At 43.3% G+C, this 12407-nt stretch overlaps 1 long non-coding RNA gene across 1 annotated transcript in view; it reads right to left on the bottom strand.

Moving 5' to 3' along the window:
- Nucleotides 1–614: 614 nt before the first annotated feature.
- LOC125485551 overlaps nt 615–12407 on the bottom strand; it is a 12647-nt gene continuing 854 nt past the window's right edge. Inside the window, exon 2 of the long non-coding RNA XR_007264261.1 lies at nt 615–993. This is a non-coding gene — a long non-coding RNA (uncharacterized LOC125485551). The remainder of the gene's footprint in view (nt 994–12407) is intronic.

Raw genomic sequence — 12407 nt, 5'->3', positions numbered from 1 at the left:
AGGGAATGCCATAACCTGCGTATTCCTCTCCAAGCCTTAAACCATCCTGACTTGAAATACTGGTGTTCCTCCAGTGTCAATATGTCAAATTCCTGGAACTCTCTCCACAACAACACCGTGGTTGCCCCAACACTCCAAGGACAAACAGTTCAAGGCAGCAGCTCAGCATCACCTTCTCAAGGTCAACTAGGCATGGGCAATAATTCCCAATCTAGGAGCATTGTGGGTCAACCTACAACACATGGACTGCAGCGGTTCAAGAAGGCAGTTCACCATCACCTTCTCAAGGGCAAGTAGGGACGGGCAATAAATACTGGCCCAGCCAGCAATGTCCACATCCCATGAGTGAATAAACAAAATGCTGGCCCAGCTAGTGACGCCCATGTCCTGTGACTGAACACAAACAAATGTACAAAGCAAGCTGCCTGTCTACTGACGAAAAACCACATTTAAAAGTGGAGTCTATTGTATATAATCAAACAAAGCCACAAATTAAAGGGCAGTGGCAGTTTGTGAATACTGGCAGCTCCAGGAATACTAAATGTGGGTCAAGATTCATAAAAGGTCAAACACACAAAGTTTCCTGTCACAATAAATACACACTAACAAAAACACACTCAAATTTTAATTTTAATTTCAACCTTGGTTTCCAACCCTGTACTGTACAGAAATGCAGTGATGTTAAAATAACACACACAGAGTTATAAGAACTGGAGCAGCAAAGGAAGTATTTGTGTTAGCAATGGAAATACAGAATGATGTCAGCCCTTGTCCAAAGCTTTTGCCGATTAAGAGTCATTCCCACCACGCATCTCCCCATCCCCCAACCAACCACCTCCTCTCTTTGTAAACACCAGAGCTAAAGAGACTTCCAAATTGGAAACAATCACATTGAGATCAGTTGGATATGGCTGTGTCTTTGTTTCCACTGAAATTTGCAATTAGCTTGTCCAAGGGCAGTTGGAATCTGGATTTTTCTTCTGTTCCCTGCAGCTGAAACAAAAAGAATGAAAAACATGTTTGTCAGAAACACTCTATTCAGATTCTTCCATAGAGAGCTGCTGTACTTGGCTACTTACTATTATAAATAAACAGGTTTAACGTCCCCCCATTGGGTTTAGTCTCATGTGGAACGGATCTCTAACACAAACTGGGAGGCCCTGGGACCCACCTCTGGTTTTTGCTAAGTTCTGGTCACAGCAGTGTGACCACAGTCAGGGGTCCTGGGTCCTGTTGGATGAATCAGCCAAGTCTCTTGCTGCTGTTCAATACTTAATGTGTGAGGACCTATGTGTATGAACGTGTGAGAGTGTAGTGCAAGTGTGTCATGTGTGTGTGTGGCATATATGTATCTATGAATGTGTGTAAGTGTGCATGCTTATGTGTGAGCATGTATGAATGCGTGAGACTGTGCATATGTGTGTGTATGAATACTTGTGTACATATGAGTGTCTATGCATGTGTGAAAGAGAGAATACGCATGTGAGTGTGTGGTATGTGTGAGAATGTACATGTGTGTGTGTGAGTGTGAGTGCTTGTGCATGTACCAATATATGTGTGTGCATGTAAGAATGCGCGAGTGTGTGGGTGAGTGTTTGTGACATTGTCTGTATATGTGTGTGTGTGAATGGGTTACTGCGTGTATATGTTGGAGAGTGTGTGTCTAAAAGATGTATGTGTTTGTATGTGAATGTGTATGAGTGTGTGAGTATGGCTGTAGTGTTAATTAAGGCCCCAGTCAAGGTTCGTTATCCTATGTTGACTGAAATTTCCTAGTGTCAGACAGTACCCCTGCTCAGTGAATGTGGAGACCGCTTGGAGGTGGCATCATAGTGACAGCGCTACAGCACCATCAGAGATTACTGTTAAAACTCACTGACATTGCTACAAGGCTAAATCAGCCATAGGTGTGGCCACAATCAGTCTTGTACTATGATACCACCTCCATATTGAAGTTCCTAATGTTTCTGGGACTTGATTTTGACCAGTCCATACTTGGGGATGAACGATCATTCGGGAATGCAGGCATGTAGAGCTGAGGTTAAAATCAGATCAGGCACGATCGTATTGAATGGCAGAGCAGGCTACTTCAAAGGGCCAAATAGCCTACTTTTGCTAAGTGGTGACCAGTGGTGTTCTGCAGGGATCTGTTCTGGGACCTCTGTTCTTTGTGATCTTTATAAATGACTTGGATGAGGAAGTGGAAGGGTGGGTTAGTAAGTTTGCCAATGACACGAAGGTTGGTGGAGTTGTGGATAGCATGGAGGGCTGTTGTAGGTTGCAACGGGACGTTGACAGGATGCAGAGCTGAGCAAAGAAGTGGCAGATGGAATTCAACCTGGAAAAGTGTGATGTGATTCATTTTGGAAGGTCAAATTTGAATGCAGAATACAGGGTTAATGGCAGGATTCTTGGCAGTGTGGAGGAACAGAGGGATATTGGGTTCCACGTCCATAGATCCCTCAAAGTTGCCACCCAAGTTGATAGGGCTGTTAAGAAGGCTTATGGTGTGTTGGCTTTCATTGGCAGGGGAATTGAGTTTAAGAGCCGTGAAGTAATGCTGCAGCTCTATAAAACTCTGGTTAGACCACACTTGGAATATTGTGTTCAGTTCTGGTCGCCTCATTATAGGAAGAATGTGGAAGCTTTAGAACAGGTGCAGAGAAGATTTACCAGGATGCTGCCTGGACTGGAGGGCAGGTCTTATGAGGAAAGGTTGAGGGAGCTAGGGCTTTTCTCATTGGAGTGAAGAAGGATGAGAGGTGACATGATAGAGGTGTACAAGATGATGAGAGGCACAGATAGAGTGAATAGCCAGGTACTTTTTCCCAGGGCAGAAATGACTATTACGAGGGGGTATAATTTTAAGGTGATTGGAGGAAGGTATAGGGGAGATGTCAGAGGTAGGTTCTTTACACAGAGAGTGGTGGGTGTGTGGAATGCGCTGTCGGCAGTGGTAATGGAGTCAGATACATTAGGGACATTTACGCGACTCTTGGATAGGCACGTGGGTGATAGTAAAATATAGGGTATGCAGGGTAGTTTGATCTTAGTTTGATCTCAGTTCTGAGGAAGGGTCACCAGACCCGAAACGTTAACTCTGTTTTTTCCTTCACAGATGCTGTCAGACCTGTTGGGCTTTTCCAGCAACTTTGTTTTTGTTCCTGATTTACAGCATTCTTTCGGTTTGTAGTTTGATCTTAGAGTAGGATAATAGTTCAGCACAACATTGTGGGCCGAAGGACCTGTACTGTGCTATGCTGTTCTATGTTCTATTGGTCCTTGCCCATATGTTCATGTGCAAAACTTGGAACATCATCAGATGTGATTCAATTCAGTTTGAACGGGACTTGGGAGCCAACATAAATTGAGGCAAGAGTAAGGCCATGTTCTTTGGGAACTGGGCCGTCTGCTCCTTCTTCCCTTCACAGTCAGGACAGATTACCTGAAGTGCTGGGAATATGGTTCAAAGGGACCAAGTCATGCACAAAATCTTGGGAGGAATGCATCGCCAAAGTTAAGTAGAAACTCGTCTTTTGGGAGCACTGCCCCTTCTCCATTGCAGTTAAAAACCTGGTCATCAGGTGTGAGGCACCGTCTCCATTGTATGTGGTGCAGATCTGGTCCATTCCCCAAAACTATGCTGTTTCAGTCACCCAAGTCATCTTCCATTTCATCTGGAAGCCTAAGATAGACCGGGCCTGCAGGAACGCCATGTACAAACCTCTGGGTAAGGGGGGCAACAATGTACCCAATGTTGCCCTCATTCTGATGGCCATCTTTGCGCGTGGCTGCACCAAGCTGTGCGTAGACCCTTAGTACGCAAACACCAAGTGTCACTATGTACTGAGGTTCTACCTGTCCCTGGTGTTGAGAATGATGGGACTAGCCTCACTGCTGTGGAACAATCCAAATAGTTAGACAGTCTGCATCACCTGTCCTTTGTTAGGAAATTCCCAAAGAACAACACCTTTGATCACTAGTCCATCAGGAAGTGGTCGGCACGCAGCGTCCTCAAGACCCTGTGGGAAGAGGAGAGGGTCGATCCTGTCTGGTTGTTCCCTGAGCAGACTGTGAAAATCATTTGGCAGAATACCTCATCACCAGAACTCCAAGGCATTGCTTGGCTGGTGGTGGAGAAGGGCACTACCTGTGAGATCCTGTATGTACGCCCAGTTGGTCTGTGCCACTGCACGCTGCCCTCGAAGTGGCTGCGGGGGTGTTGAGACTGTTACATATCTCCTGCTGGAATGTGCCTTTGCAAAGGAAGTCTGGAGGAAGATGCAGTGGTTTGTGTTGAGGTTCGTCCCGAGCAGTTCTGCGATGCGGGACTCTGCTGTGCAGTCTGTTTCCCGGGACGCACACTGAGACAAACGTCAACTGCCCCTGGAGGACTATCAACACGGTGAAAGATGTTCTTTGGTCTGCCCGAACCTTGTCTTCCAGAACAAGGAGTTGACCCTAGCCGAGTGTTGCAGACTGGCACGTTCCAAGGTCCAGGACTATGTGCTAAGTTTGGGGCAGCTGCTACCAAGGTGCAGTGGGATAAGACCACCATCTGAGGTCTTTCTGCTGAAGATAAACGGGGCTCCATTCAGTTATCAGACCCTCCCAGTGCCTCAGAATATATATAAATATTAGTATTGTATGTGTAAGAGAGGTTTCTGGTTTTTTGGATAGAGTCAGTGTCCAATGTTTTGTTTATTTACTTGATTTGCAACTGTACAGAACCGAACTGCTTTTGTGACATATATATACAAAAAGATTTTTATGAATAAAGTATATGTTTGAAAAAAAAAGTTCTCATGTTCTGATCCTAACCACCACCCTGAACTGTGCAATGAAGACAGGGACAGCCAGTTTGGAGAATCTGCAGGCACAATGTAGCCATGTCCAGGTTTGGGGCCCTGGCTTTCTCTGTGTGCTTGCTGGTTGGTGTATGTGTATATATGTTTGAATTTTTAATTGTCTATGTGTGTGTTCATGTGTCTGTGTGTATCTGCGTGTGCATGCTTGTGTGTACCTGTGTGAGTATCCATGAGATAGTTGGAACTGCAGATGCTGGAGAAGTATCCATGAGTCTTCTTTAGTAACTGTGCATGTGTGTGTGTGCATGTACATGCATTGGGCAAGATAGCTTTGGGTTTGATTGCATTGGCTCCCACGAAAGAAAAACAATAACATTTATATAGCAGCATTGAACTATCACAAAGCCCAAGGTAATTCACAGAAACGTTATACAACAAAACATGACGTTGAGTCATGTGGGGAAGTACTGGTCAGATGTGCAAAAAGTTGGTCAAAGAGCTAAGATTCTAAAAGTTCTGAAGAAGGGCCACTTGACCTGAAATGTTAACTCTGCTTTCTGTCCACAGATACTCCCAGATCTGCTGAGTTTCTCCAGCAATTTCTGTTTTTGTCTAGGTTTTTCGAAGTGTCTTAAGAAGGCAGAAAGTGTCAGGAGGGAATTCCAGAGCCTGGGGCTGTCATAACTGAAGGCACGGCTGCCAATGGTGGAGCAACTATGACTGGAAGCTCAAAAGAAGTCAGAATTTAAGGAATGCAGATGTCGCGAAAGATTGTGAGGTTGACAGAAATTCTGGGCAGGTGGCGGGACTGTGTCATGGAGCTATCCTGATGGACAATGATCTGAAATTCCCCACCTCTGCAGGGCTGGGAAAATCTTATCCAATGAGTCTCTCATTTAATTTCAGCCTGAAGTGATGGGAATGGAAATTCCCTTTAACAATTGGTCCCACTGTAAATTGAGTTCAAGTAGACTCAAGCCAGCACTGTGAACTGCTGCAGAAAGCTTTGAGCTACATTGGCATTCAGTATGGTTTCTGATGTGACCAACAAAAGTCACTGCCATAAAATCCTCGGCTGCTTTGAGGGAAACATTTTATTAAATTATACCTAACCTCTGTGTGCTACTTGGCAGCCCTCAACCATGGTTCAGTAGCGTAAGAGTCCGTCACCTACAAGGGGTCAGGTTAATCTCCAGAGGCTTGAACACAAAAATATTTAGTCTGATACACACTGCAGAACTGAGGGAGCACCGCAATATAGCAGTAGTAGGCTCTATCCTGTCAAATTGATGAAAGACATCTGTGTTGTTTTGAACAGTGGGTGTGGTAGGTGATTTCCAATACTTATTGCTCAACCAATATTATTGCCTTGTCATCATCTCATTGTTGTTTCCAAGAGCTTACTGTGAGTAAATTGACTGCTGTACGTTACACATTAGAACTGTAACCACGTTTCAAGATTATCTCACTGGCCGAAAAGTATGTTTGGTCATCCTGAGATTGTGAAAGCCTCTCATAGCTCTGAGATTGTGAAAGGTTGTGAAATAAATGTTCTCTTTTCATTTACTGAATACAGCCTATTTCCAAGCAGTAACTTTATTGGCCTTAAATGAGCAAAGAACGATCACCAAGAAAGACTGAAATGCTCCCTGTTCTTAGATGAATCTGGCCAAAGGATCTGCTCCCAGATGCCCAGTACTGCCATCCTTGTGCCTTTGATGATGAACAAAATGGGTTTACAGTGGAGGCAGGGTGGGATATAATAGAATTTCTTGCTTTTTCCTTCCCTTATCAAGAATTGTCACTTGCTGCCGATCCCATTTGGTTGAGGTGGGAAATTTGCCATTTTGACTGAGAATCAGGATTCTTTTATTCAATACAGCCTGCTGTATTGTCAAATTTATCTTCAGAGATTACATAGTATCTGTTTCATAGCTGCCACACAAGAAAAGGAAAGAAAGAAAGAAAGAAATGAGGCAGGAAGAAAAGGAAAAAGACAAGAAGAGAGAAAGGAAGAGAGAGAGGAAGAGAGAAAGAAAGGAAGGAAAGAAAAGGAAAGAAGAAAGGAAGCAAAAGGAAGGAAGAAAGAAAGGAAGGAAGGAAAGAAGAGAGGAAGGAAGGATGGAAGAGAGGAAGGAAGGAAGGAGAGAAGAAAGGAAGGAAGGAAGGAAAGAAGAAAGGAAGGAAAGAAGAAAGGAAGGAAAGAAGAAAGGAAGAAAGGAAGGAAGAGAGGAAGGAAGGAAGCGAGGAAGGAAGAAAGGAAGTAAAAAAGAGCTTGCAGAGCTCTGAGATTGTGAGAGATCTAGGTCATCCTAATGTATGAATCACAGGGCGTAAGCGTGCAGGTCCAGTAAGTAATTGGGAAATTTTTAGAATGTTATTGTTCATTGTGAGATGAACTGAATACAAAAGTAGAGAGATTATGCTTAAGTTATACAGGGTACTAGTGAGACCACATCCGGAGCTCGGGTCACCATACTAATAGAAGGATGTTAATGCATTGGAAGCATTGGAAGGTTTAGCAGGCTAATACCTCGAATGAGCAGATTGCCATTTGAGTAAAGGCTAGACAGGTTAAGCCTGTAACCTCTGGAGTTTAGAAAAGTCAGAGGTGACTTAACTGAAACATAGAAAATCTTTCAAAGGGACTTCACAACATGCATGTTGAAAGGATGTTACCTCTTCTGGGAGAATCTAGAACTAAGGGTCATAGTTTAAAAATAAGGGGACACCAATATAAAACAAAAGCTTTATTTTTCCTCTCAGAGGCCTCTAAGTCTGTGGAATTTCCTTCCTTAAAAGGCATTGGACATAGAATCTTACAATATTTTTAAGAGAGGTAGATAGATTCTTGATTATCAAGGGGATGCAAGGTTATTGGGGATGTGCAGGAATGCAGTTGAGGTTAAAATTAGATCAGCCATAACCTTACTGAATGGTGGAACAGGCTTGAAGGGACAAGTCGCCTACATGTGTTCCTTGTTTGAATGCTTATACGAGAAAGAAAGAGATCAGTAGATGGTGAGAAAGAAAGAGAGATAGAGAAAGAGAGAAAGAAAGGAAAGTAGAAAGAGGAAGGAAGGATAGGTAGATAGATAGATAATTGGAAAACTGAAAGCCTCTTTCAGTTCTCAAATCTTTAAGCAGGTACATTTTCCAGGATCTTTTAGGGTCAGTGCCAGTTGGAGGAGTTTATCCTGGATGCGCATTTGGGCAATGGGTTGTGACATGGAAGGGGGAAACTAGAGACACAATCATTTTTCTAATATGAACTTTTACAGAAGCACGACAACATAGAGCTGGCTCCCTCTTTCTCTCTTACTCTCTCTATCCTTTCTCCTTACAGTTCATAAGGATAGAACATCTTTTCTGTATTGACCAAGAAGCTAGGCAGTAGAGCTTACAAAACTCTCCACGGTTGGTACATGCCAAACTGACCAACATTGAAGCACGATACTCATTCTGACCAGGAAGCTAAGCAAGAAACCTGCCACTCCAACACTGGAACTTCTGACTGAAGTGACAGTAAAGGAATGAACAACCTTATTTTGAAACTAAAACCGAAAACGCTTCAGAGATTTGATGACAGTGCTGACTTTAGACTCAATACTTAATAATTAAGATTCAAGTTTATTATTGCAGTGAACTGTTCATTTCCTATTTATCACAAATGGATTCTGCATCCAAATATAACATTAAACCATGCAAACTTGATCCAAGTTTTGGAATAATTTTCCCAAATTATTTACATCCCGTTTCTCAGTAGATTTAATGAATATTGCCAGCATCTTGGCTTATTCCTTCTAGAATCTTCAGTTTGAATTGGCCATTTAGACTTCTTACATTTTAACTTTCTTTTAACACATTAGAATGTTTGTTAATACCTGCATTTTTTTTGGTGCATTCAGGAGGTGCTTGCAGTCAGAAATGAATGAATTAAACAGATTCCGAAAGCCAAGCACTTGCAGGCTAAGTACAGTTCGGGTAAATAAGAACAAAGTGCTGGAGAAACTCAGCAAGGTCTGGCAGTATCTGTGGACAGGGAAACAGATGTAACGTTACATGTCCGGTCTGACTCTCCTTCAGAATTCTATTCTCCAATAACTTGGAATTTCCCTCTACACAGATGCAGCCGGATCTGCTGCATATTTCTAGCCCTGTCTGTTTATACAGTCATAGAGTCATAGAGCTGTACAGCATGGAAACTGACCCTTTGGTCCAACGCGTCCACACTGACCACATATCCTAAATTAATCTAGTCCCATTTGCCAATATTTGGCCCATATCCCTCAAAACCCTTCCTATTCATATACCCATCCAGATGCCTTTTAAATGTTGTAATTGTACCAGCCTCCACCACTTCCTCTTGCAGCTCATTCCATACACGCACCACCCTCTGCGTGAAAAAGCTGCCCCTTAGGTCCCTTTTAAATCTTTCCCCTCCCACCTTAAACCTATGCCCTCTAGTTTTGGACTCTGCCATCCTGGGGAAAAGACTTTGGCTATTCATCCTATCTATGCACTTCATGATTTTATAAACCTCTGTAAGGTCATCCCTCAGCATCTGACCCTCCAGTGAAAATAGCCCCAGACTATTCAGCCTCTCTTTATAGCTCAAACCCTCCAATCCCGGCAATGTAAATCTTTTCTGAATCCTTTCAAGTTTCACAACATCCTTCCAATAGCAGGGAGACCAGAATTGAATGCAGTATTCTAAAACTGGCCTAACTAAAGTTCTGTACAGCCGCAACATGACCTCTCAACTTCTACACTCAAAGCACTGACCAATAAAGGCAAGCATACCAAACGCCTTCTTCACTATCCTGACCAACTGCAACTCTACTTTCAAGGAACTATGAACCAATACTTCAAATCTCCAGCATCCGCAGTACTTATTGTATGGTTAGAGTAAAACTCCCTCCCATTCTGACCAAGAGAGGCCCTAACCTCAGAAAAGTTCCCTTTACTGTAACACACCATCATCCTCATCAGCTGACCCATGACCTCTGTGAAGCACATGACCATTTGGTTCTGAACAAATTGTTACTATAGGCCGAAAAACTGAACTGAAACTGGCAAAATTAATTTTACACAAAATCCCTACAGTGCAGAAAGAGGCCATTGGGCCCATCAATTTCATACTGACCCTCCAAATAGCATCCCACCCGGACCCAACTGCCACTCCCCGTCATTTCCCATGACTAATCCGCCTAGCCTGCACATCCCTGGACACTACAGGACTGTGGGTGGAAACCCATGTAGATTCAGGGAGAATGTGCAAACTCCACACAGTTATCCAAGGTTGGAATTGAACCTGGGTGCAAGTTGCTGTGAGATATAAATGCTAGCGACTGAGCCACCATGCCTCCTCACGTGGCCCTCTTGAAAGCCAGTAGGCTGAAAAAGACGTGCATCTTAATTGAATTCAGACAGCATGGTTTAAAAGCTACTGAATGTGCTGAAGAAAGGCATGTTAGAAAAAAATTATGGAACACTTGCTGGCGCTTAAATTGCAAAATCTTAGCCATGTGTGATAATAGTGATACAATAGATTTGTTATCCACGGGAAACAGCAGGTTAGAAATGCTACAAAATACGGATCAGATAATTATATTGCTGCTTTCCAGATATGCCTCCGTAATGTTTCCACCTCTGTAACATTGATCAACTCTGACCTAGCTCATCAGCTGCCAAAGCCATCATCCAAACCTTTGTTACCCTCTAGGCTCAAATCCAAATCACTCCTGGCAACCATGATTATATTGAATGCTGGAGCAGGTGAGGAGTTGAATGGCCTACTCCTGTTCTTATCTTCGATGTTTTTATAAACTGCTGCATTATATCCTCTGAAAACCTGATGGCATCCAAAACCGATTCCCATTTCCTTACACCAGATGTCGCTCACTTGTCGACTGTGTCCTGAATGCTTCAATTAATATTGAAAATTACTGTTCCTGTTCTTAAATCCCTTCATGGCAAAACAAGCTTGGAATGAGTTAACAGCCTGACGTGCATTGCCACTTATTGCTTTCACTATAGCATGGGCTACTCACTCACTAGGATAATTTTCCATGTAACTGGTAAACATCAGTTCTACAGCTAAGTGTCAGAATTTAAAATTAAGGGGGTCACCCATTTAAGACAGAGATGAGGAAAAATAATTTTCTCTTTTATTTCGGATCTCTGGCATCTGCAGTACTTAATGCATGGTTAGAGTAAAACTCCCTCCCATTCTGACCCAACAGAGGCCCTAACCTCAGAAGTACTCCTTTTACTGTAACACACCATCATCCTCATCAGCTGACCCATGGCCTCTGTGAAGCACGTGACCACTTGGTTTGGAACGAATTGTTACTCTAGGCCCTCAACTGAACTGAAACAGGTAGAATTAATTTTACATAGAATCCCTAGAGTGTGGAAAGAGGCCACTCGGCCCATTGATTCCACACTGACCCTCCAAAGAGCATCCCACCCAGACCAAACTTCCCCACCCAATGCTTATTCTGCACACGACCCATTTCCTATGGCTAATCCACCTCGACTGCACAGTACTGTGGTGTGGAAACCCACACATGGAGAAAGTGCAAACTTCACACAGTCACACAAGGCTTGAATCAATCCTGGGTTGAGAGTGTTTGGAATTCCCTTCCTCAAAATGCAGTGGATACAGAATCTTTAAATATTTTTGTGGTGGAGGTAGATTGATTCTTGATTATTAAGGGGATGAAAGATCAGCAGGGATATGTAATAATGCAGCGTTGAGTTTGAAATCAGATCAGCTATGATCTTATTGAATGGCAGAACAGGCTCAAAGGACTGAGTGGCCTGCTCTTGTTCCTTGTTTATATTGTCATATGTACACTCAAATGTACAAATGGAAACTTTTTAAACATTCTTTCATGGAAAGTGGAAGTCTCTGGCCAGGCTAGCATTTGTTGCCCACCCCCAATAAACTTTGAACTGAGTAACTGTCTGGGTGTTGCAGCCTCCTGGCTGCTAAAATAGAGGTAGATTGCTAACTTGGCCAAAAATAAGGGATGCTGGGTACATTGGCCAAGTAAAACTCTGAAATCACAAAACCCACACACCCAGACACAGTGCAAACACAGCAGCCAAGGAGCTAATGACCATTAGCATAATGTAAAAGACAGCAGTTATCCTGAATTGGCACAATAACTTATTTGCCAAACAAAAGAGGGCCCAGACAGAAAGGCACTGGGTCCTGCTGCACAAAGAAACAAACAGTAGCAAGCCATCCAAACAGCAGACATTTCAAACTAATAAGTGAGTCGCCTTGATAGGCCACAACTATAGAAAGTTCCAGAAACCCATCCAAACAGGTATAAAAATAGGGTTCACCTGCAGGCTGCTCTCTTCGAATTTCTGGCAGCTGCCGCCAAGGCACAATAGGGAAAGATCATTGTCTGAGGTCTTTCTGCTGAAATTAAATGGGGTCCAGAGATAGCAGGAACTGCCGATGCTGGAGAATCTGAGATAACAAGATGTAGAGCTGGATGAACACAGCAGGCCAAGCAGCATCAGAGGAGCAGGAAGGCTGACGTTTCGGGCCTAGACCCTTCTTCAGAAAGGTCTAGGCCC

The sequence above is a fragment of the Rhincodon typus genome, chromosome 20 (genome assembly GCF_021869965.1).
Source record: "Rhincodon typus isolate 14 chromosome 20, sRhiTyp1.1, whole genome shotgun sequence".
Classification (NCBI taxonomy): domain Eukaryota; kingdom Metazoa; phylum Chordata; class Chondrichthyes; order Orectolobiformes; family Rhincodontidae; genus Rhincodon; species Rhincodon typus.
This window is presented reverse-complemented; position numbering and strand designations above follow the sequence as displayed.